Source organism: Rhinolophus ferrumequinum, chromosome 7, assembly GCF_004115265.2.
Source record: "Rhinolophus ferrumequinum isolate MPI-CBG mRhiFer1 chromosome 7, mRhiFer1_v1.p, whole genome shotgun sequence".
NCBI lineage: Eukaryota > Metazoa > Chordata > Mammalia > Chiroptera > Rhinolophidae > Rhinolophus > Rhinolophus ferrumequinum.
Genome location: NC_046290.1, coordinates 83,804,512 through 83,830,055, shown reverse-complemented (window position 1 = coordinate 83,830,055; position 25,544 = coordinate 83,804,512). Strand labels below are relative to the sequence as shown.

Genomic DNA, 25,544 nt, shown 5'->3' with positions numbered 1-25,544 from the left:
TCAACTCTGCATCAAGTATTATACTAATTTTTATATACATCATTTTAGTTAATTCTCAAATGATTATGAGGCAGGTATTATTTCAATTTTACAAACGAAGAAATTGTCACTCAGAAAAGACAGGTAACTTGCCCAAGGCAGTCAACTTCTAAATGACAGAACGGGGAGTCAGTGCCAACTCTCTTTGGCTCCAATACTCAGCTCTTTCCATTATTCATTCTGCCTAAAATTCCACGAGCAGAGCTTCTTCTCCTAGTTTGTATCCTTGTTTTAATGGACGATTCCTATGCCCCCTGGAGAGGGAACGAAGCCTTCACCAGCCTTTATGCTCCTCATTAGAAGAAGGTAGAGGCAAAAGGCAGGAGGGGAATAGGGCACGGGAGAAGAAAAACCTCTGAGGTGGAAAAAGCGGGAGAGAGAGAACGAGGCTAGTGAAGATGGCATTTTTTCCTTAAGTGACAGGGATCGTTTTAGTTTGCTGGTAAACGGTTTTCTAGATGAAGTTTTTCCGTGCACGACGTGCAGTACAGATCTTTTTCCTGATCTCACCCACATCCTTCATAAAAACCAACATTACTGAAACCAGGGGCGGGAATGGTTGGGTGGGAACTGGGGTGGTACAGTGGGTGAAAGGGAAGGGCGCCCAAAGAGGCCAGATGGTGTTCAGTTTGCAGTCACTTCATCATTTTGGTTATGGATGGATCTTTATGCATGTAGATGTGTGTGTGCTACACATATTTTCCCTGCAGCCAACACAGTAAGCATCATAAAATTCCCAACTGAATTTTCATCTTTTCTTTACCTACCATTTTTTTCCGCCACCAATGTCCTCCTGAAATTTCTATGTTATTGTGATTAAATGCATCGAAATATAAAAGATGAGGTATCTGGGAGTGAAATTTTTGGAAACTGAAAAACGTATGATGCCTCTGCCAGTGATTTTGACAAGGCACAGCATGGTCAGCTGCTCTACCCTGTAAGTTAGTTTGAAAAGCAAAAGTGCTGGAAAGCACTAAATACATATATATGTAAATTGCTTAAGAAATTGGCCTGTCACCCAGACACATCATAAAGAAATGTTGATAGTTTATAAAGAGAACCACTTTGCAAAGCCAGCTAGTTTCACCCCATGCACCCATGGAGAAAGGTTTACTCCAATTGGCCCGAATTATTCATTTTGACCATATTTGCACATAGGAGATTTAAAGAATGTCTTGGAAGACATCACATTTTATCAATCTGATGCTATTTTCCCATGAGCTTTGGGGTTCATGGGAAGAGAGAGACAAACTCACAAAGATGAATATGATAACCATGGAAATCCAAAACTCGTCTTAGCATTAGAAGGTATTTCTCTATAAAAGAAGGGAAAGAACACGATCAAAATGATTAAATCTTAAAAAACATAATTTTGCCCTTTGAAACAAAATAAGTGATACGTGATCCCTTCCCTGTTGGTGTAGAATCCAAATTCTTTAAATGAACAAATGAATAAATAAGAAAGATGGAGTTGGGGTTGATGCTGGCTCTGGACAAAGTTATACAGTTGAGAAGGTTTGTATTTAATATCCTCCATCCACCCTGTTCAGCTCAGGAGCCTCTACTCTCCCTCAACCTCACATACTGTCCAGTCTTACTTACCTATGAGATCTCACTTTCCAAATGGAGCTGATAGACTTATTCACACCAAGGCTTATGACTGATGAGGTAATATCCCTCCCAGAGTCTGGCAGAGACAGCTAGTTCCCTACCAACAGTTATTCTGCCCAACTCCCTCCAATTAAGGAGGGCACCAATTTTCAGTTGGGCACATGATTTCCCAGTTAAGTCTATGGGCTCCTTTGTAGCTAGTGAAGTATTGGGTGAGACTTGTAAGAGCTCTTCTTGAAAAGTAGGGGCACGACATGCTCTTCTTCCTTCATTCATATTAATGCTTAGAACATGAATGTGATGGCAGGAGCTCTGGCAGCTACACTGGACCAGATTGCATTCATGTAACCTTGACACAACAGAGCAGAGTCCTGGATGTGTTTGAGTCCCCGATAATGTTGGAACCACCATAGAAATGCCTCCCTTGGGCTTTAGGTGCATAAAAGAAATAAATTTCAATTTGTATTTTAGCCACTTTTTAAGTCTTACATGAAAACCTAATACTAATCGAGATATAGTTGTATTTTAATAGTTGTCATTGTTTTAACATCAAATGAATCCCAATTGTGGTATTTCAAATTTTAGGACCTTCTTTTTTTAACAAGAGAAAAAATTTTTTTGAGACAGTATATATTTGGGGGCAAAATTCACTTATGAAATACATACTTTTTCCCGAAAAATCAGAAATAAAAATCTTGAAACTGTAAATAATGAACCACTGGTTCTTAAGAAATTGATTCACAATCCATCCTTTCCTAGAATTTTTCTTTGGAACAAATTTCTATAATATATTTTACTTCAGGAAATTAAAACCCTATTTTTTCCAAGAGCTTTTGAAAGATCTAGGAGGCATCATTGCGGTGCCAGCTATTAACATACTGTCTCCATACTCCAAAAGCTCTTTTCGATGTTCGGCTTTGTGATGCTGGCACTGCGACCCTGCATACCCCATTTCTGTTTCGCCAGCTGGCTCTGTGTTATGTTCTGCCAATAGTGGTACCGGAGGGAGAATGCAAAGTTGGAGGAGGAAGAGAGGACTTGCTCCTTTTTAAAGGCTTCTGGTCTGCTTGTGGCTTCCATGAATATCCCCCCAACACTTCTTCATCCCGGCAGAAGCAGTGCTTTCCTGTAGCAGCAGCTGAAACCAGTTTACAGTTTTCCAACACTTGCAAACCAGACTCACTCCTCCTTCCTGACAGACATCACCAGCCAGTCTGTCTTCTCCTTGGAGAGCTGATTTTCAGCTGCATCCGGCACCTCTTCTAAGTGTCTAAGTTTTCACATTTCAAACCTCTTCCTTTTGATACTTCCCCCTAGGGGTGGTAGTTGTCACCTCCTTTTCATAGTAGTGTTCTCTTTTTGCTCTGCTGGTTACCTAGGTAACAACTTCATTCCTGGTTAACAAATCTTTATATTAAATTCTCTCTGTTTAAATACTCAGCGTGGTTTCTGTCTTCCAATTGATATAACCACCCTCAGAATATAAGTAATCAAAATCGGTGATAGTTGAGTTGTGCATTACCCTACTATTGCAATAAATATACATTCAAATAAATTATTTTGTAGCATCTTAGAAAATAATATGATGCTTACCTTAACATTCACTGAACTCATTCAGACCACTGAAAACACATTTTTTTTATTTTACACCATCCTCATGTTTCAAGAGCTAGAAAATGTTGCTCTTCCATTTGTGACTGAATTGAATCGTAAGGAGAAACCTGCCATTTTAAGCATATTCAGATTTTTCTAAATTTTATGACACTCTTCTGCTGCTGACTGCTCAACCATAAAGCCGCCACTGCCACAGAGGAAGTCAAAATACAATGATCTTATTCAGAGATCAAGAGTGACGAGGAAGTGTTAAGGGGAGCAGGTTCAGCTCACTCTAGCTGGCTCTCCATGCTCCCTTCTGGGTGGCGCATGGGCCAATGGCATTGGTAGTTCTCTGTAATTCTGATGTGAGTATACAAAAGGCCATGTGAGAGCAACTGGGAACTGAAGGCCATATGGTTTGGGAAAGACAGGAACAGTATCTGAAAGATAAAACATGCAAATAATTTAGCCTAAGGCATATGGTTTCAAAGGCTGTCCACATCAGCATTTCCATGCTGATTTTGAAGATGATGAAAAATTACGCCTTCCTTGTCCCTCTTTCACTGTAAAGTATGTTAAACCAACAAATAAGTTCCTTCACGTTCATTTAATCTGTCAGGTCTAGACATAATAGTCTATGATATGAGGACAGCTGTGGAAACAGAAAATGGGAGAAATGAACTCTTTACGCTTCTAAGTAGAGCCTTCTGCAAAGACATTTTATGTTGTTGAGGCTCAAAATATAACCCCATGACAGCTATTGCCAGATTGAGCCTGTAATTTTCACTCTATATTGAGTATCCAAATCACAGAATACTCAAGAGTCACGAATGCCACACAGGTATGACCATGTAATTGCAATACTGACAGTCAGAGTGGTGGAGAGCTGGTTATGGAAAACATCTGTATAATCACCTTGGAGGCCTATAATGCATAAGAATTCAAAAGATAGAAAAAATAGTGGGGGAGTCAGGCCATAGAACAATACACAAGTCTACATACAATATTTTCTGACATTGGGGATAGTTCTATTCCAATAACATAGCTCTCTTCCAAATTCCTGCTCAAGGTTTTAAAGCAGGGATTTATAGGTCAAATCTGACCCATAGACATATTCTTTTTGGCCTGAATAGATGTTTGAATCAACTTCCAGTATTTTAAAATTGGGAGATGTCACACTAATCTGGATTTTTTATTTCTTTTGGAAAAGTGGACATACGGAGCCCACACGCCAATGAGGCAACATCCAACATAAGGTGACACCGAGTGAGGGCTGTGCCTATAGCTCAGAGAGCAAGTCTTTACTCTTCCAAAATTTCTCATCAGCCCCTTGATCCATTAACTTACAATTCATGCTTGATTCTGAAAGACAGTTGACTTTGTGACCATTTTAAATGTCCCTTTACCTCACTTAAATTATTTTCTCCTCAATTAAATATTTGAAAATTACTTCCAGGAGCACTTGACCTCAGGAAACAGAGAATCCAGTTGAAGTCTTTTCTATGGGAGGCAATTACTAAAAGTATGACACATGTGTTCGTAAAAATTCAGAAAGGAAACTTCCTAATGAAAGTAGAGGGAGGCTGAAATACTTGGTTCTAGGAGGGAGGGAAATATCCAAGGGGAAAAGAAAGAACCAGTGACCTGAGAAGGAATTTTCATGAATTATTGGAGGGCCATAGAAAATGGTACATCTAATTCTAGAGAGAAAAAAAGAAAAAATGAGCAGCCAGTGTTTCGAGATCAGCCACAGGAGAGATGATAGAAGGAAAACAAGAAAAAAGAAAACAAAAAGGAGCAAGAAATGTGTTTTGGAGACCATCTGAACTTTATGGAGACATTCCCGTAATTATTTAGTATAAGAGCTACTCTTGTGCTTAAGCCAATGGTCCTAGATTGACCATTAATTGATTCCCCAGAAGAAGAATGTTGGATATTTTATTTGTCTAAAGAAAAAAATCCATCAATAAAGTGAACCATAAACAAACTATTAACAATTCCAAGATTTGGGCTGAAAATACTTCAGAAAATACACAGTAAGAGAATTGTGCTTCCTTGTAGGGATTACAGAATCGGGTGCACTCTTTCTACCAAGCTGACCATCTTGTCAAGTACCACCACTAAATTAGTTTGAATTGAAAAGGTATAAGAACAGCACAACAGTTCCTTCTCACCCTAGGGTGAGATACCTGATATTCATTAAGTGTCTAAAATTGATGTACTATAATAAAAAAAAAAAGTGGAGGAACACTACAAATATTCCTGTTTCAGTATTAAATTTTTTTAAAATGCAAATAGATGCATGTGTTTACTAGCGCCCGTCATGTGATATGCTTGCACAGAGTTCTCACTGTCTTCACGCTTGTGATTTATTGTCTCAGAGTGCTAACTCAGTGCAGTATTTTTAGCACAGACTTCCAAGCCACAGAGTGGCAGTATCAGAGGTGTCGTCACTGCACTAATGAGTCCAGGTGGAAACAAACATAATGAAGAATCCAGCTGCCTTTGAAGGGAGTGGGTTGGCCTGGACAGATTGGCATATGAGAGATGGGCCTCACTGTATCCTGGAGGAACATTTTTTTAGCCACATCACTCACTTATCCTACAATAGCCTCAAAGTGGTGCCTTAGCGCTGTCCACCTCCAGGAGGTGGGTGCCTCCTAGAGCCTGGCTAACACTGAAATTGATCGTCATTACCATTCATTACAGACATCAACACCCTTTGTTAATAACACTCTCTCCACCCAAAGCTGTTTGTGAGGAAAGTCCCTGGGAAGAAAGTCAAAAACAGGGCTAAGCCCATGAGGCAGGCTGGGTTTCTGCTCTGTCTGTAATGAATGTGCCTCTATTTTCTGATGTGCTCCGCATGACTTCCCTGGTCTGGTCATGACTCTGGAGACTTGGGAGTTATGTGCCACAAGCTGAAAGCTGTTTCTAAACATGGGCTTTCTGTTGCTGTTCTCCCCACATCTCTCACCATCATAGGTAAGTAAGTCGTCAAAAAGCTATTGTCCTTCTCTTTGACATCTGGCAACCTCAGGGACAAGGCAGTCTTTCACAGGCTCGATGGTTTGAGCTCACTGATGGTTCAGAATTCTCCGTACTACAACCTTTCATTGCTGGGGAATCTTACATGGGATATCGTCTGCTGGAGGAAACCACTAACAGGAGTCTCTTGGGGCAAGTCATTCATTGTCCATGTCCCCAGAGCCTGAGCCAAACATGAAATGTGATGACAGCTCTTTATTTGCAAGCATTCTGAGCTTATAGTTGAATGTTCTTGTGGTTTAAAATGTACCGAAAGCCACCTTCCACTCCAGACCCAATAACTATCAAATAACAAAGCGGTCAGAATATCAACTGCTTCGTTCTGTTTTCCGTTAGTAAACAAAAGGAAGATCCATGTGTATTGTCATACCTAGGATCAGAAAGATTGGGATATTCGATTAGAAGAATTCAATTTAAAATCAACTTTATGGATTCTGATTTATTTTTTTCTGGTGTTTTCAACAGGCTCTTTTCACATCTTCTATATTTCAGTTTGTTTCATTTTTTCCATTATCTGGCTGTCTCCACTTTAAGTCTAGAAGGATCCAACACAATAAGGACAAAGTGTCATTAGGAAGTGACTAAAGAATGTGGCATCCTGTGGTTGAGGCCACTGCTAATTTGCTCTGGAGGAATAAGGCAATGCCAACCAGCTCACCTCTAGAAAAGTGTGGCTTACATTTAACTCCATTATATTCTAGAGAAAGCAGGCTAAGAAGTAATGGGCCCAATCTAATCATGTAGTTACATAAGTCAAAAGTCTACCATGGATCTCCTGAGGCTAAAATCAAGGGGTCAGCCAAGCTGTAGCATCTTGCTACAGCAATAATAAAAAACTAAAACACCCCAACAGAAAGAGATCAGTGTTGTGAATGCAGCTTTCTGCAAAAATGTTGCTCAGCTAGTTTTGCCCACACTGAGTCCAGAATCTTAGTCAGCTCACGGTAACCCAGCTCTAGATTCCATTGGACTCCATCCCAGGGGCCTTGCTGAGAAGCCCCAATCAGCCTTCTAGAATGAGAATTACAATTCACTTTATATTATCAAAAGGATAAATATTCACATAACATTACACCGTGGGGTCGAGTATTTCTGTCTAGCTCTGGTGAGAACCCATAACCAGTGTGGCTAAGGGAATAACCCTCTCTGATTTTGCATTCTCCTGTATAGTGTAGTTTATACATTGTTGCGGTCTGCATTTCAAGCTTGTTCTCCCCTTTCCTCTCAGACTCTAGTCTTTGTTTTGGCATCTGCATATGTACATCAGGTAGAGTCTTTATTGACTATTTCCTTCAGACACTTGATTTAAATACACACTGTTTCTGGCTAACTGACTACATTTCTTGTTAATGAGAGTGCTAAGTACATAGAAATGTTTTCTTTCTCTCCTTTCCACTGTGTTCTCAGGAACATGCTCAGTCTTCTCTAATTGGAGGTGGATATTTAAACCTTCCTGAGTGGGAAGGGTCACTTCCAGTTTGGATTCTGAGCGGAAAAGACATTTCCATTTTGTAGAGTCATTCCGTGTTTGGAATTGTAGGGTATCAGAATATGCCGTGTTGGCATAAGGATTATTATTGATATTATTTATAATTTATTTTTATTTTTATAATTTTTTTTTGCGCTGAAGGCAATTGGAAAAAAAGCAGATATAAGACTCTACCTCCCTCTATTAGCCTAAAAGCAGCCGTACATTTGTAAAGGTGTCACATTTTCCTATATCAGGAAAGGCAGAACTCACCAGGAGAAATCAGACTCTTATCAGTCCCAAAACTGACACCAAGAGGAACCTATATGACAGCATTACTAAACAGCCCTTATCTTCTATTAGTTCCCCCCACATATTAACCTTCCCATACTCTGCTGCCCCTACAAGCCTAAATCCCTTTTCCTTTGTCTTGTCACTTCTCCATAAATTTATTGTTCTTTGTTAAGATGCTATATAAACCTCAAATTCTTACCACTCATTGCGTTACTCATCACTGAGTTCTCCCATGTATATGCACGATGCACCTGGTAAACTCTGTTTTACTCTTGTTAATCTATCTCTTGTCAGTTTATTTCACAGGCCCAGCCATGGAACCAAAAGAGCGTAGAGAAATGTTTTCCTCCCCTATAGAGTTTTAGAATAAAAAGGATCCCCCAACATGCTGCTCCATTATACTTTCTATGTGACCCCATTAAATGGCATCAATAGTTCATGGTCATTACTCTTTAGTTGTTTCCTATACACTACATAAACACAAGCAAAGCAAAGATGACATTTGGCATATAATATACAAATAGCAATAACGACATTGGAGACCTTGCCTGTAGTACTCAGAAAGAAGAGGTAGATTTCATTTTAATACGGGGGTGCGACTATTTTGTTTATAATTGAGTCATATTTGGAACTTCTCTGTGAGCAGAAGAGAGTCCACAGGGAAACCTACTGCATTAACATGATGTAGTCACCCAAAACATGGGCCATCCCTTGCTGTTTTCCAGCCTGTGTGCTCCTTCACAAAGAAAGACCTACTCAGTAATTCAGCCTCAGAGAGTGGCGCGTAAAGCCTTGGTGAGTGGTTGGTCTGCCTGTCACTGTCTCCCCAGGCCGCAGTTGTGCTCATGTGATCTGCTGTCGAGCCAGGTCTTCTTCTGTCTGCACTGATGAAATTGACCATTTAGATCTCACAGTTTACATTTTCCTAAGTGCACTTCACCTCATTTGGTTTTATCACGTCCTGATGCTTTAAAATGGATCTTGATGCTCAGATATTAAGAATTCCTATTATTTTTTTTGGTCTGATAATGACATTATAATTGTATATTTAATTGCAATTTATATTGAGGTAATTGTAAATTCACATGCAGATCAAAGAAATAGTACCGAGATCCCTTGTACGCTTGTCAAGTTTCTCCCAATAAAAAAATTTTGCAAAATTACAGTATAATATTTCAACCAGAATATTGATATCGATACAATGCACTTTACCTGCTCTCATGAGTGTGTATATATTAAGCGCTACACAATTTTACCACCTGTGTACATGTCCACCACTGCAGTCAAGATATTGAACAGTTCCAACACCACAAGGACCTCTCATTTTGCCACTTTATACCCACCTCCCTCTCTCACTGCCCTCTTCAAGTCCCAATCTCTTACTCCCAGAAATCACTAATCTGTTCTCCATTTTTAATTTTTTTCATTCCAAAATGTGGTATAAATGAAATTATACAGTATGTAACCTTTTGGGATTGTTTTTTATTTCTCTCAGCAGAATACCTTGGAGAGTCATCCAAGTTATTACATGTATGAATAATTTGTTGTTTTCACAGTAAACTTGTTGACATTTCTCTTAGAAATATCTTTTTTTGGTATATCTCCTCGAGCAAGGGAAACAAAAGGAAAACCAAACAAATGGGACTACAACAAGCTAAACAGTTTTTGCACAGCAAAGGAAACCATCAATAAAATGAAAATACAGCCTATTGAATAAAAGAAAATATTCACCAATGATACATCTGATAAGGGATTAATATTCAAAATATATAAAGAACTCATACAAGGTAACAACAACAACAAAAAACCAAACGATCCAAATAACAAATGGGCAGAGGACCTGAATAGACATTTCTCCAAAGAGGACATACAGATGGCCAACAGACATATGAAAATATGCTCAACATCACTCATCATCAGGGAAATGCAAGTCAAAGCCATAATGAGATATCACCTCACACCTGTCAGAATGGCTATTATCGATAAATCAACAAATAACAAGTGCTGTTGAGGATGTGGAGAAAAGGGAACCCTCGTACATTGATGGTGGGATTGTAAATTGTGCATCTGCTATGAAGAACTGTATGGAGATTCCTCAAAAAATTAAAAATAGAGCTGCCACATGGTCCAGCAATTCCACTTATGGGTGTTCATCTGAAGAAAACATAAACACTAATTCGAAAAGATACATGCACCCCATATTCATTGCAGCATTACTAGAAATAGGTATGGAAGCAACCTAGGTGTTCATCAATAGATGAATGGATAAAGAAGACATGGTGCACACACACACACACACACACACACACACACACACACACAAAGGAATATTATTCAGCAATAAAAAAGATGAAATCTTGCCATGGATGGACCTAGAGAGTATTATGCTAAGTGAAATAAGTCAGACAGAGAAAGACAAATAGTGCAGGCTCTCACTTATATGTGGACTCTAAAACAAAACAAAATAAATGAATAAAGAAAGCAAAACAGAAACAGACCCATAGATACAGAGAACAAGCTGATGTTGGGAGGATGGGAATTAAAAACTTAAGAAAAACACATCGAGGAAATACTAGCTAGCCATTCAGAAAAAAAAATTAATAATTAGCTTCCTTTAATTGCTGAGTAGTATTCTGTGGCAGGTACCATCATTTGTTTTACCTGTTCAAGGACATTTGGGATGATTACAGTTTGGCTATTACAAATAAAGTTACTATAAACATCCACGTGCAAAATAACAGTGTCATTTGAGCTAGTTCTTGAAAGTTAGATAGGGAGAGAAGTGAAAAGACATTTCCAGCTGACAGAAGCAGCATATGCAGAGATGTGGGAACCTAAAAGAGCACATGTTTGAAAAATGGTGAGACTTGGTTTGTAGCAGGAAGGACAGGTGTACGTATAGTGTGGGCGGTGTGGGGGGACGGGTTTGTGTGTGCGTATGTCTCTGAGCAGATAGCTACGTACGGGAGTAGATGAGTGCGGGTATCCAATTAGGTGTGAGCATATGGATGTGAGTAAATGAGTGTGTGAATGGATGAGTGTGTGCATAAGTATGTAGATGGATATTAGTGGGTGAGTACGTGAGGAGGAGTGTGAATAAATGGGTGGGATTATGGGTATGTATAGGAGTGTGTGTAGTTGAGTGTATGTATATATGAACACGCAAATGGACATGAGTGCATTGGTGTGTGCACGTCTACATATGTGGATGTGTGTATATGGATAAATGTGAATGGATGGTATTATGTGAGTGGATGTGAGTATGGAGATGGGTATGAATTGTGAAATGAGGTATGGATGTGCGTAGGTGTGTGTGGGCAGATGAATCACTGTGGATAGGTCTGATTAGAGGAGTATTGGTGTGTAGGGATGTGTGTATGTGAGTGTGTAAATGGCTGCATATATATGAGTTTGTAGATAGATGTGAGTGGTTGTGTGTGTATGCATGTGTACGCGTGTGTGTGTGTATGTGTGCACAGGTGGGTAGTACGAGGTAGGTCAAATGAGAGAGGCTGAAGAATGGTGAATAACTGATGTCAGTAACTGGGAAAGTAAATTGGACACAAATTATGAAGAGCATTATAGCTAATCTCATGAATTTTGATTGCCATGTAGGAAATGAGGAATATAGATTTTATTATAATACATAATGATTGAGAAAAGATCTTGAGTAATGAAATCATCAACATTTAACACTGAAGGACTACACAAAGGAGGCTGTCTAGTTTCCTAAAAGAATCCATTGCAGAGTTTCCTCAAAAAGTAAACTTTTAGTAGCAAAATAGATCACTCTGATTTACAAAATGTAATTCATTTCTAACTTCATGAGACTTATGTGTATTACACTAAGCCAGACTTGCATTGCATGTTCCTTCCAATTCTGAAATTCTGTTTAATGGTGGTTCAGACAGTTGCCTCCGTGTCCCATCTTATGTTACTAGTAGCTGACATATGTCTAAATATTTTGGTTTAAAATCTTGACAAATACTTTTGGACTAGAAAGCGAACTTCTGCTGTAGAATTTTGCTACATTTAGATAAAGCTTAAACAACGAAATAGTTTATTTCCAACGGCATCTTCTCTTTGGTTGCTAAACCAATTCCCATTCCCATTTCTGTGTGGCATAAGATCAGGTCATTCAGATCTTAATTTTGATACTATCACCGCTAGGAAAAAAGCACAAGTTCAAGCAAACTGTGAAAGATACTGTTAAAGTCTAATTTGCTAAGTAAAAACAGAAAAAGTAGCTTATAGCAAAGAATCAAGTAACACATTACTGGTCTGCACGCCAAAGCAATTTTTACATACCCTTCCTGTAATCTCAGACCTAGCCCAATGCTAACTCCAGAGTGCCCATCAGCTGTGAAATCTTGGGATACATAACTTCCCTGTGCCTCAGTTTCATTTTATGTTTATGGGATGATAATATTCACCTTGCAAGGTTATTGTAAGTGTTGAAAAAAAGTAAAATGCTTAGTACACTGTGGTAGGTGACACATATGATGCCATCATTGTTATATGGTTATAGTACCTGTCTTCATCCCCATATTGTCATAAATAATACAGCAGGCTGTAAAATGTAATTAGGAGACTAAGTATAGAATTTTGAAATTATTCTCTCTTTTGCTAAAGTATTTTGAGGAATTGCAAAGTTTTCATTGTCCAACTAACTTAGATCACGTTTTATTCACATTTTATTAAAAGACATTGTAACCTGCAGTCCCGAAAAGGAAAGAAATACTGACAAGTTATGAGAAATACGTTTACATTTTCTAAAATTGTCAAATCTAATGCGTATGGAACATGTTGCTCAGCTCCCCACCCCCAATCTGAGCTGAATGGAAGAGAGCTGGACACCAGACCAAAGGCTGCCAACCCATCGGCTCAATAGCAGTCTATGACATGGCCTGACATGAAAAGACGAACTGGTCCCCTTATATACCTCTCTTGGGAGGGACAATAGTCAGCAGTGGCTGCTAGAGCAGAGAGAAGGCTGAGAAAGAGTTGTGAAGTTGATCAGTAGCATGAAACAGCAAGGCAAACAAATTATGCAGAAGAAGACAGAACAGAAGGAAAGGAAGTGACCGCGGGTGAAACAGAGTAGAGCCTGGCAACAGGCTAATGTTGGGACATTCAGGTGAAAGTCCGTGAGCGGCTGTCACCACTACTTGGGTACAAAAGACATGTGATACTCTTTAGTTTTCATTCTTACACTATGTCTAGAGAGTATCTGTGCTCCTGGTACGTTGTGATATTCCTATTAGAATATAGAAGAAACCTTTGTCACAATGTCCAAAATGAGAAATGAACAATTGTATTCGGTGTTATCCCTGTCAATCACATCAAATATAAAAGGGGAAGCAGGTCACCTCGCAGGTGGAAAAGCACTGACCAGGTCAGTTCACAGAGCTTGGCTGTGGATGGGCCTCTTTCTCTACCTCTCCTAAAAAGGGAAGCGGGGTGGGGTCTCTCGATCTGCTCAGATTTTGAAACAATTAAAGACAGAGACCTGATGAGCATAGAGCTGAAAAACCAAGGGAGGCAAGACATGATTAAACTCTAGTCAGCAGAAATAAAAAGAGCATGGTTGAGAAGCTCCTTCGACTTTCCTCTAGAATTCTGAAACTTTTATGAAAAATTACCTATTAATTATCTTGGTGTCTGGACCAGAGAACAGAGTCTACTCAACACTTTGGCTAGGAATTCTTCTGGAACATGTAGTTCTTGTGCTTCCTGAGGCCTGGTTGTTAGATTCCCTTGTGTTTCCATGCACATGTATCCTTATAATAAATGCCCCACTGTCTAAGGACACTTGAGTCCAGTAAGAAGGCCTGCCTGGAACTAGATTTATTTAATAATTCATTCGGCCCAGAATATTGCCTCTGGCAGCGGAGCCCAGGAGAGAGATTTTGTGACATAATTTTTGCGTTCCCATCACCATCACCACATTATTCATTAAAGAAATTTCCAAATAACCCAACCCTTCCACCCATGAGTTAACAAGCTAATTATTACAATATGTTTGCTTCAGTTATGTATCTGTTAGAATTGTGTGCCACTACAAATAAAGAGGATCCTACTCCAGTCACTTAAAGAAATAGAGGCATATCTTTTTCATCAAAGTAAGAAGTCTTTTTTTGAAAAGAGCAAACAGAGTGTCAACGATACTAATGCTTCAGGGATGGTCTTGGCCTTTCCCTCATGGATGCAACTACTATGGCACTACTTAAATGATGGCATCCCACCGTCTTCATACAGAACGGATGGACCAATCCTAGGGTCCCCAATCCTAGGGTTTAGTGGCGCTCTTTTCCTGTGTGGGTTTTCTGTGATGGTGTGTGGGTAGCCCAGCTCCCAGGTGAACTTTTCAGAGAATTCCATCAGCCTAGGTCAATGGGACATCAACGACAGGCCTCGTGAGCGTCCTCTTCCTTCCACTCTCCTCCTTCACCTTTCCTGGCCTTTCACTCCCAGAAACCCCACCTATTCCACTAAAAGACAAGTATGGCGAATGACTCCTATGCTGACTAAAAAAGCTTTTCCTTCTTCTCTATCTTGAGAACTATGTCATAACCCTAGATCCCAGGATGGGAAGGAACAGATGAGCTGTGCTTAAAAAGTCCTCATTTGCTTTCAGTGGACTTTGGAAATTTCTCAAGAGCTTTACGTTCTTTGTTCACCATTCTTTCCTCACAGTTGTCTTCTTAAGTTTCCACTTAAGTGTTGTAAACTGGTTTTCATTAATTTTTCCTAGTTTTCTTAGTTTTCTAAATTTTCAAATACAAGGATATTATAATACCATAATTATATGGAAAAATACATAGACGAGACTGACATATCTGGGGACATTACAGAATCACTATTTGAAAACGCATAGATATAGGAGGTGTACTATAAATATCATGTGGAAGAATGAGGCAATTTCAGGCTACAAGTCTTGATCCTTTTTAGTTAATTGCTAAATGCCAGTTTTAACATTAACATTGAAATAGATTCAGTTACATTGAAAGATGATTAAATTGTTGATGAATCACAACTTATTTGATTTAGGCAAGCAGTAGATAGTGTCTATTTAAATGACTTTAGCTAGTACAGTATTCCTGTACAACTTATCAATAAGCTTTTCCTGAAAGCCTCTGTTGAAAACTTTATTTGGAAACTTCCTGTCACCCATAAATACCCCAATAGTTAAAATAATTAAACTCCACCTGACATGACATGGTACTTGACATAGGAAACACGCTAACTGAAAAGGAAAATATGGTTTTAATTTTTGTGGATTGAAATGTCATGTGTTTCATATATAAGATGGTTCACTTGGAACTGAATAAAGCAAATCAAGATTTATGTATTTTAATGTTGCACAATCATTTTGTATTTCTGAGAGGAAGCGCCATGAACTGATTCAAGTAATGTAAACACTAATTTCTTAATACACATTTCTGATTTAAGAATGAGCTATAATGTAAATAGTTTTTCACAAATTAAATGTATGTATTTCCATCCTTTCGATGAATATATATAGTTGCTTAGCAAGAGGCTGGAATTTGATTATTAATAGTTATATTTACTATCACTTCATCGACCACTAGCTTCCAATTGCACACACACACACACACACACACACACTCACACACACCCCTGTATACATCCTTCTCCATATTCCTTCTAGTTCAAGAGAATATACTGATAATCATTGTGATAATCTTCATCTAGCAATGAATCTGTGCCAGGATGCCAGTCCTAACACTTATTTGGTCATAATATACTGGATTATAACCAGCTCAGATGGTACTAATCAGGACAATTTTTGGCTATAAATCTCACTGAAAACGGAATTCTGAGTTTTTCTCCAATTGTTTATTTCTTTCATCTCTAGTCCTCACTTCTTCTAATTTTATTCTTTGTTCATTTCACAATAATTTAAAAATAAACGTTGACAACATCTTTGAGTCGGGAGAAGTCACACTGGCGATGAGGCCAGGCTGAGATGACCCTGACGCTTTCCTTTTCCCCAGCTCTCGCACTACGTTCTTGATCTTATCGTGGGCTTGCACAGCAGACGTGGGGAAGGGGAGACGCGGACAGGAGAAAAGATAGAAGAGATTGGTAGACATTCTAAAAAAATATTTAGCCTCTTTTCATTCCCTATATGATTGCCTATTAATGATTTGGCAGAAAGTAAACATCTTACCCTACTCTATTCAGTGCTTATACTTACTTTCTGCTCACTTTCTCATCTCCTCTTCTTTTTGCTTTTGCTTTTTGTATCTTCGTGTATCTCCTTTCCTACATTCTTTCACTCCTGTCTTCATTCTACTCCTTTGATATTGGACAACTTCTCGTGATAGTATATTAACTCATACAGGAACACTTCCTTATCGATCACTGACAAGGCCAGTTTCCCCTTTTGGATTGTTTGCCAGCACTCCTGGGTTGAATGCCAGGCCGCTGAATGGACCGGCCTCACCATCTATCCACATGCTGTTTTAGCCACAGTGGGTGAATAACCACTCCCACCTGTGCCACCTCTAATCCATCTTCTTCAGTGTAGTCATATTTAACTACTTAATCTACAAAACAAATCCTAAACCTCCCTTGACTACATGTTCCATGGCTGGCCCACTTTTCTCAAAACAAAATCCAAACTCCTGACCTTGAAGGCCTTCTAGAACCCAGCGCCTCCTTAGGCCTCTGTCTTTGTCTCCCTTCACTTTCTTTTGTCTGCGATGTGCTTCATCCATGCTCCCATTTCAGATCCTCGAACAAGCCAAATTTGTACTCACTCAGGGGTGGTTTAGGGGAGGACTGGAAAGGGGCTATGCACATGCTCATGTCACTGCCCAGAATCTTCTTCCAGCTCTTGGCATAGCTTTCTCATTTCGTTCTTCAGGCCTCGGTTTAAATATCATGAACTCAAAGAAGCCCTTCCTGACTACCCATTCTCAAGTAGTCTCTCTCTCAAACACATACACAGACACACACATGCAGGCACACATGTACAATGTGCACAGACACACATGCAAACATACATATGCACATAAATGCACAAGCAGACACACATCATGCACGCAGAGACACGTCCATATACATACATGTCCATATACATACACGCATACATATATCACTACCACCACCACCATCATAGTTATGTTCAGTGATGTTGCTGCTTATTTTTTCCTCACAGCATTTGCTGAGTGTTTTTGGATTGTTTGTTTACATGTGTAGAGTTTACCTCCTTCATTTGGATGTAAACTTCAAGACATTAGGGCTTGTTTGTTCTCTCCATAGCTGTATTCAGCACCTAGCCCAGTGCCAGGCACATTGTACGTGCTCACAAAATACACTGAATCTTTTATGAGCTGACATTAGCTTGATTTTGTATTAAATTTTTAAACAGAAATCAAGCTCATTATTAAAATAGAGGCATAAAAACATGTAAGGAGTTTTAGAAAGGAAGAATGAACAGCTAGTTCTGAGGTACATATTTGTTCAGGTCTTAAGGATACATGAGAATCCTTGTTCAATCTTCCTTACACTACTAACTCAAGGGGTTAATATTCTAACTCTGGAAGGGTAACTACCACATCCAGGAGGAATGAAGATCCAGCTAGAGACTGTGTACTGGGTCAAGCTGTGTGCCTCATAATAAAGACTGTTTATCATGTCATGGGCAACCAGCATAGATGGCATGGAGCTCCCTCTCCTCACTGAGAATGGAGCAAGACAGGCACGCCAGAGATGGCTATATAACCAGGTAGACGCGTGCACTGGCTGCTGTATGACTAGGTAGAAAGCTAAAGGAGAAGCAGAGAGCCCGGCTTTCCAGAGCTGAGCTTATTCATAGATTGTCCCTCTTGACCACATGTGTTCTGAATGCAAGTGACTTTCTTTCGTTTTTTGTATTTAAATTTTTTTTAAATTAATGTTTATTGGGGTGACAGTGGTTCGTCAAGTTACATAGGTTTCACGTGTACAATTCTGTAATGCTTTATCTATATCTCACATTGTGTGTTCACCACCCAGAGTCAGTTCTCTTTCCATCATAGGTGATTTTCAAAGTTTCATTCTCCTTGGGAAGTCATCTCTTCTTGAAGAGAGCCAAATGTACCAGGCACTCAGAGAAAGAACAGTTTCAAGGCCACAGGCCTTTAACTGTCAATGTATGATTTTAGAAACGATTTCATCAGAATCCCTGGAAGATTAGAACGAAGGTCAAGAAACTACAGCTCAATGGCCAAATCTGGCCAGCTGTCTACTTTTTTTGTACATAAAGTTTTATTGGAACAGAGCCACACTGACTCATTTGTCTTTGCCTCCTTTGTCCTACAACTGCAGACCATATGCCCTACAAAGCCTAAATTATTTATTATTTGGGTATTTATAGAAAAAGTTTCACAACTCCTGAATTAGAACATACAAATGAGACTCCATTTTAACAGTGAAACATCCAATTATTCATCAACGTGAATTTAAAACACAGCACTCAATGCAGTCGGAATCCTACACCAAGTTTTACTTGCATAGAACTCTATCAGGCTTCTATTAGAGGGCTCTCTCAAAAAAATGCTTGTCTACACATTACACCCTGGACATTCTATCTGCAGCTGGTCCATCACTTTTAACCTATTAACAACTTGTCTCCTTTACATTCTCCCTCCCTGCTGACCCCAGCATGGTGTATGCCTGTTGCCATACTTGTATGCTGTGATATTTAAAAAATGCTTCAATGGTTTTAAAACTCCACAGGAATCACCACTGCTCCCTTGGGAAAGCTGTTCTGACATTGTTCACATTCTTCACCATTTACAATTTGTTAGAATTGTATATTCTTGAAAATGTTTTATTCATCAGAGAGTTTGGGAAAATTATTGAAAATATTATTACTCATTCACTTAAATTACATAGACACAGAGAAGAAAAAGCCAAATTATGGTCCAGTTTTGCAGACAAATTTCTCTTAGAAATAATATATAAAATTAAAATTCTAAAATAAACTGAAGAGTGCAACTGCAAGGAATGGTAGTTTACATTCTCAGGCTCAAAAGGAATGGGTATTTTATGACAGTGATAGCAAACTTGGAAAGTCTGAGGAAATGTTTCTCCTTAGTAAACATTTGAGTGCTGATAATTTTCTGTCAATTCATAGGAATGCATGAAGCATTTAATCTGATGCTTATTTTACCAAGTATAAATTTTTTTCTCTGCAATTGTGAGAAGCACATTGTCAAATATGCAATAGACTAAAGATTATAAATAATGTTTCCTTGTAGAAATTATAAACCAAGAAATATTCTTCTTCCCTCTTTCCTTGTCTAGAACAGTGTCTGGAATATAGTAGACACTCAATAAATTATTGAATAAATTAATGAGTGAACGGACACAAATTAAGTTTAAGTCACATTCTGTATAAATGGGTCTGAAATAAGCATCTCTGTAACTGGCATTATCATTCTTGAATAAATGTATAACTTTATATTTTTGGCTTTTGCTTATTATAGAATCACTTAAAATCAGATTACAGTAATCTTTCCTTATCGGAGGTTTCACTTTCCATGGTTTCAGATCACCAGTGGTCAACGGCAGTCTGAAAATATTCCATGAAAAATTCCAGAAGTAAACCATTTATAAATTTTAAATCGTGCGCTATTCTGAGTAGAGGTCTCACGCCAGCCCACTCTGTCCCACCTGGGCATGATTCATCCCTTTGTGCAGCATATCTATGCTGAACGCTCCCGGTCCATTAGTCATTTAGTAGCCTTCTTGGTTATCAGCTCTACTTTCTCTTTTGGTGTCACAAGGCTTGTGTTCAAGTAACACCTATTTTACTTAATAATGGCCCCAAAGCACAAGAGTAGTGATGCTGGCAATTAGGATATGCCAAAGAGAAGCCACAACATGCTTCCTTTAAGTGAAAGTGGGAGTACAATAAGATATTTTGACAGATATTTCATAGGTATGAATGTATAGGACAAAACATAGTATATATAGGTTTGGTACTATTCATAACTTCAGGCATCCACTGGGGATCATGGAATTTATCCCCCTATCCCTTGGACTGCTTAGGGGAAAATCTGAACAACATGCAAGAAAAAAATAAAAAAACAATGCCCAATTTCATTCAAACTCTGTTGCATAGTTCCACTGGAAAGTAGTTATGGAAGGACTCAAGTTGTATATTTGTTTTTAATACTTGCTTCACTGCTTATAAGCCAAGATGAGCTGGCTTATTAAAAATTAATGATGCCCATAGAGATAGATAAATAGATTCATGTAACAGAATAGAGTCCTGAAATACATGGTTGATTCACATATGTGGCGAATTTTTTTTTTAAGACAATTTAATGGAGAGAAGAAAATCTTTTTAAACGATGGTGAAATAGCTGAATAAATGTAAGGAAAAAATGAATATCAACTCTCTACGTTCACCACACACAAAAATTAACTCAATGTGCATCATAGAACTAAACATGAAAGCTATATAAAATATATAAATATAAAAACTATAAAGCTTTTAGAAGAAAGCATAGGAGAGTATCTTTATGACTTCGATGTTTATAAGGAGTTCTTAGACAAAGTACAAAAATCACTAAACTTAAACAAAAATAATTTACAACTTTCTTTCATACAAATTAGAAAATTCTGTTCTTTGAAAAACACCATTAAGAACTACAAGGCAGGCCACAGATGACTGGGAAGAAATTTTTGCAAGACATATATTTGAAAATGATTTATATCATCATATGCAAACATATATCAACCCAGTTTTTTTTAAATGTGTGAAAGCTTTAAATAGATTATTCACAACAGAAAATGTATAAATAATCGATAAGCTCATGAATTAAAACTCAACATCATTAGTCCCGTGTTTCCCCGAAAATAAGACCTGGCTGGACCATCAGCTCTAATGCATCTTTTGGAGCAAAAATTAATATAAGACCCAGTCTATATTATATTATATTACATTATATTATATAAGATCCGGTCTTATTTTACTATATTTACTATATTTACTATATTAGTTATTTACTTATTTTACTTATCTTACTATACTTATAATAATTTTTACTCCAAAGGACGCATTAGAGCTGATGGTCCGGCTAGGTCTTATTTTTGGGGAAACACGGTTGTTAGTCATTAGAAATATGCAAATTAAGACCAAAGACATACTACTATATACACCCTAGAATAGCTGAAATTAAAAAGATTGCTAATACCAAGTGTTAGTGAGGATATGGAAAAACCAGAACTCCCATACATGCCTGGTGGAAATGTGAAATACTACAACTACTTTGCAGAAGTGTTTTTCAGTTTCTCACAAAGTTAAATCTATACCTACCTGATGACATAAGTATTCTATCCCTAAATAATTACCGAAGAAAAGTGAAAATATGTTTCTATAAAAAGACATATACCAAATGTTTATAGCAGCTTTTACTCTTAATAGTGAAAAACTGGAAACAACATAAGAATACATCAATAGGTGAATGGATAAACAAATTATGGCATATTCATGCAAGAGAATATTACTCCACAATAAAAATTAAGAAACTACTGATCAATGACATGGATCCCTCTCAAAAGTACTATGCAAAATAAAAGAAATCAGAAACAAGAGAGTATATACTAAATTATTCCACAAATGAAATCCTTGAACAAGCAAGGCTAATATGTAGGTGACAGAAAGTAGATCAGTAATTTCTTGGCAGGTAGATGGGTGGATGGAGAATGGACTACAAAGGTTAATGGACATGTTCTTAAATTGATATTGTTGGTGACTACCAACAATATATGGATATAATCACTTGTGAAAACTCATCAAATTGTGTACTTGAAATGGGTAGATTTTACTGTTTGTGAATTATACATCAGTAAAGATAATATATAAATGAAAAAAATCTAAATGGGCAAAGAATGTGAATAGATACTTAACAAAAGAGGGATACAAATCTCTAACAAACTCATGGAAAAATGCTCAACTTCATGAGTCATCAGGGAAATGCAAACTAAACAATGGTGACATATCATTTCATACCCATGATCAAGTTAAACGATATGTCTACCCTATGATCCATGAATTTCAATCCAAGGTCTAAACACAAGATAAATCAAAACTTATATGTCTACCAAAAAATTTGTGCAGGAATGTTTATAGCAGCTTTAGTTATAGAAGACCCAAACTGGCAACACACCAAATACCAATCAATAGGACACAGATAAACAAATGTGGAATAATCCTATCATGTAATAATACTCACCTATAAAAAGAGTTGAATTAGTGATAAATACAGCAACATGGAAGAATCTCAGAAACATTCTGCTGAGCCAAAGAAGTCAGATATAAGAGTATATAGTGCATTCTACTTACATAAAGTTCATGAGCAGCCAAATTATTCTCTAGTGACAGAAATCAGAACAGTGGTTGCTGTGGAGGGAAGATTGACTGGAAGGGATGTGAGGACACTTTCTGGGTAACAAAAATACCCTATATTTAATGTAAGATGATGTAAGGTGGTTGTATGTATTTATCAAACTCACTGATTTTTAGGAACTTGAATTTAAGAACTTAAGATCAGTTACATTTCACTCCGTGCAGATTTCATTTCAATTAATTAAAAAATCTGCCAACTGAGTAAGTATAGCCTTTATCACCCCTTCTCTTTCAAGGATAATTTGGCTAATAAACATATAACCCTGGATCAATGTTAAAAATGTCTACTCTTAGTTGAAGAAAAGTATTTTAAAAATCATCCCTTCATTCAATGAAATAAAATACTTACTTTATCTCAGAGTACTTGAGGTATTTTATTACATACTGATGAGAAAAAAGTAGAAGAGATCAAGATTGTCTAAAATAAGCAGCCATGATTAGTTGAAGGTAAGATTTGAGACTGACTAGCTACCAGACAACAAAGGAAGAGAACAGCTGAGAGGCTCACCTTGTAACATTTGTCCTTTTACCTATTTTGGTTTTTATCACAGCCGGTTGAGCCCCTCAGGGAGGGGGCTGGTGGAAACAGGAGCAGAATCCCTGGGAGCTCCCGATTCACATCCCCTCCTCCAGGAGTCACCGATGTATTTGAGGCTGTCAGTAGAGGCACCCCAGCCTTTGTTGCCTGCATGTCTCCTGGCAACCTGTCAACAAAAGGGACACGACTGAGTTCTCTAGTAACCAAAAGGAAAAATCCAAAACAAGGGGCGAAGGAACACAGGCGCGGACAGCAAAATAAGTATGGAGCTCAGCTTTCTTTGAAGTTGACTCCAGGAACTTGACCAAATGGACTAAGCATCAAACAAGGACACGCAGGTGTCCTTGGGGTGGAAATGGGGTGGAAACAAATTTATTCCTTAAGGAAGAGAAAGAAGCAACATTTATTGAGTGTCTTATTGATCTTTTCTAGTGTTTTTAAAAAGGATCATCTGTGTAGGAGAGCTTGGCCTCTTCTACAAGAGGGAGACCTCTGTGCTTTTGTCTAAAACGTAAGAAAGTACCCAATATAGAAACTATGCTTAGTTTGTTTTCTAACGTGCCCTAAAATATAGCAAACATTTTAAAAAACTAAGGTCAACAACATTTTAAAACATATCTGAAAGCATAACTTTTTTAAACCTTATATTTAAAAATCTTTTGAGACAGTGAGCTCATTGTGGTACAATCCCTACAATGAAACACTCTGCGCACATTAAAGCTCATAAGGTAAAACAGTTCCCGAACATGGGAAAAAGTACGATATATTTCTCAACAGTGAAGCTACAAAACAGAATAGTATGATCTCATTAAACTCCATATGTGTGCATGCACGTGCATGGGTGTGCTCTTAACTCAAAGAACATTCTCCAAAATATTAACAGTAGTAATCGCTGGATGAAGAAATGAAGAAATATTTGATTAAATGTTCCTTAGGATTAGGAGTTGGGGATAAAAAGAGCACTATAACCTCTAAGATTCCCAAACCCTGTCCCTCGCCTCCATCACTGAACTGGGATATATAGGTAATTCACAGCACTGTTAATTTTGTTGAGATGACTTCAGAGCACACAGCCTGAAGTCCCTGCTGGATAACGAAGTTCCACATCTTAACCAACATTCCATAATGCTCACAAGATGGTTATATCCTCTACAGAGATGTACAGGTATCTCAATTATACCATCACATAAAATTGTTCTAATTTGGATGCTTTTCTTTGGAAACCTTTTATAAGATGGCACATATAAAGGATGAGGCAGGTCTAAGGTGACTTAAAAGTTGCTGCAAGAGTGACTATATATTGAGATGAGGGTAAGAAAACTTAGTTTTACATTTGGCTTTTGACCAACTTGTGGGCCCCTAGTTCACATATTTCTCACTTTACACAAACCATATGCTTTCTCAGCCCTATTGTGAGCTAAATGAGATATTTCTCTAAAGAAATTGCTCAATAAATAAACGGCATCCACATTCTCACACAGGATGCAGTCAAGTGGCCAGCTCTTTGGGCCAGATGGCAGAAGAACAGATAGGAACTGCTGGCCTACGACAGGACAACCCCAGGAAAACACCAGAGAGAGCAGGTATTTTCAAGCTAAAATAGGGCAAAGAGTTCTTTCTCTGGACAGGAACGGCTGCTCTCTGGAGGCCTGGGAGCCACAGCTCCTGCACCAGTGGGCACGTGTTAGCTGGGTAGCTAACAGTTTGGTGCATTCACAGCCCTCTTTTCCCTGGTGGGGTTGCCAAGTTGCCTGCTGCTTTTCTGCAGTCATTGGAGCTGCTTCGGAAACTGACTGGAGAGGAGCCTTTGTTTTCTCTCTAATTCTGGACCCATTTGAAATTCATGGGTTAGTAGCTTCTGCTTAAATTGAACTTCCTGGTGTTCAAATTTATTTCATCTTGGTAAAACAGGTCTTCCTAGGTGCCTGCCCCTTTTCCCCCCGTCTCTGCCTCCCTCTCTCTGTCTCCCTATTCCTCCCTCCTTTTCTCTTTCCTTCTCTCTGTCTTTTAAAGGGACCCAAACTTTTAAGTGGCTTATGTTACTTTTTTAAAAAATCAAGCTCAAAAGGAATCTTGGACATTAACTATATCTTACAACACAACCTTTTGATGATTTAAGTGTAAATGAAGCAGAAACATATGGATTCCATTTCCCATAAATCACACACTGTTCTTTAAAAAATCAAGGGAGAATGTGCTCAGCACGATGTATTCTGTTTGGTTGAACACAAAACATCTGAAAAATACTTGGAGGCTGATGAATCCAAAATATTTACCCATCTCTATTTATAACGTGGGGGAAAAAGCCCTTGATTCATAGTGAAACTGCTCACAACTGCTGAGTGGGTAACCAGCAACCAGTGCAGGCTTCAAGATAACTGTGTTCCTTCTCCTGTTCCCACCCCAGACCCTCCACTCCACCTCGGATCAAAGACACTGAAGCCCTTATTTAAACAGAGCTAGTCTGGTTTGGTATTGCTTCAGCTTTTCTCACCTAAAACAACTGTGAGTTGTTTCAA

General features: G+C 38.3%; 1 protein-coding gene across 1 annotated transcript in view; it reads right to left on the bottom strand.

Moving 5' to 3' along the window:
• Positions 1-23,147, bottom strand: part of LOC117025251 (zinc finger protein 474-like) — an 84,940-nt gene extending 61,793 nt beyond the window's left edge. Inside the window, exon 1 of the mRNA XM_033111091.1 lies at positions 22,996-23,147. The gene's annotated coding sequence lies outside the window, so the exon portion shown is untranslated. The remainder of the gene's footprint in view (positions 1-22,995) is intronic.
• Between the last annotated feature and the right edge of the window lie 2,397 nt (positions 23,148-25,544).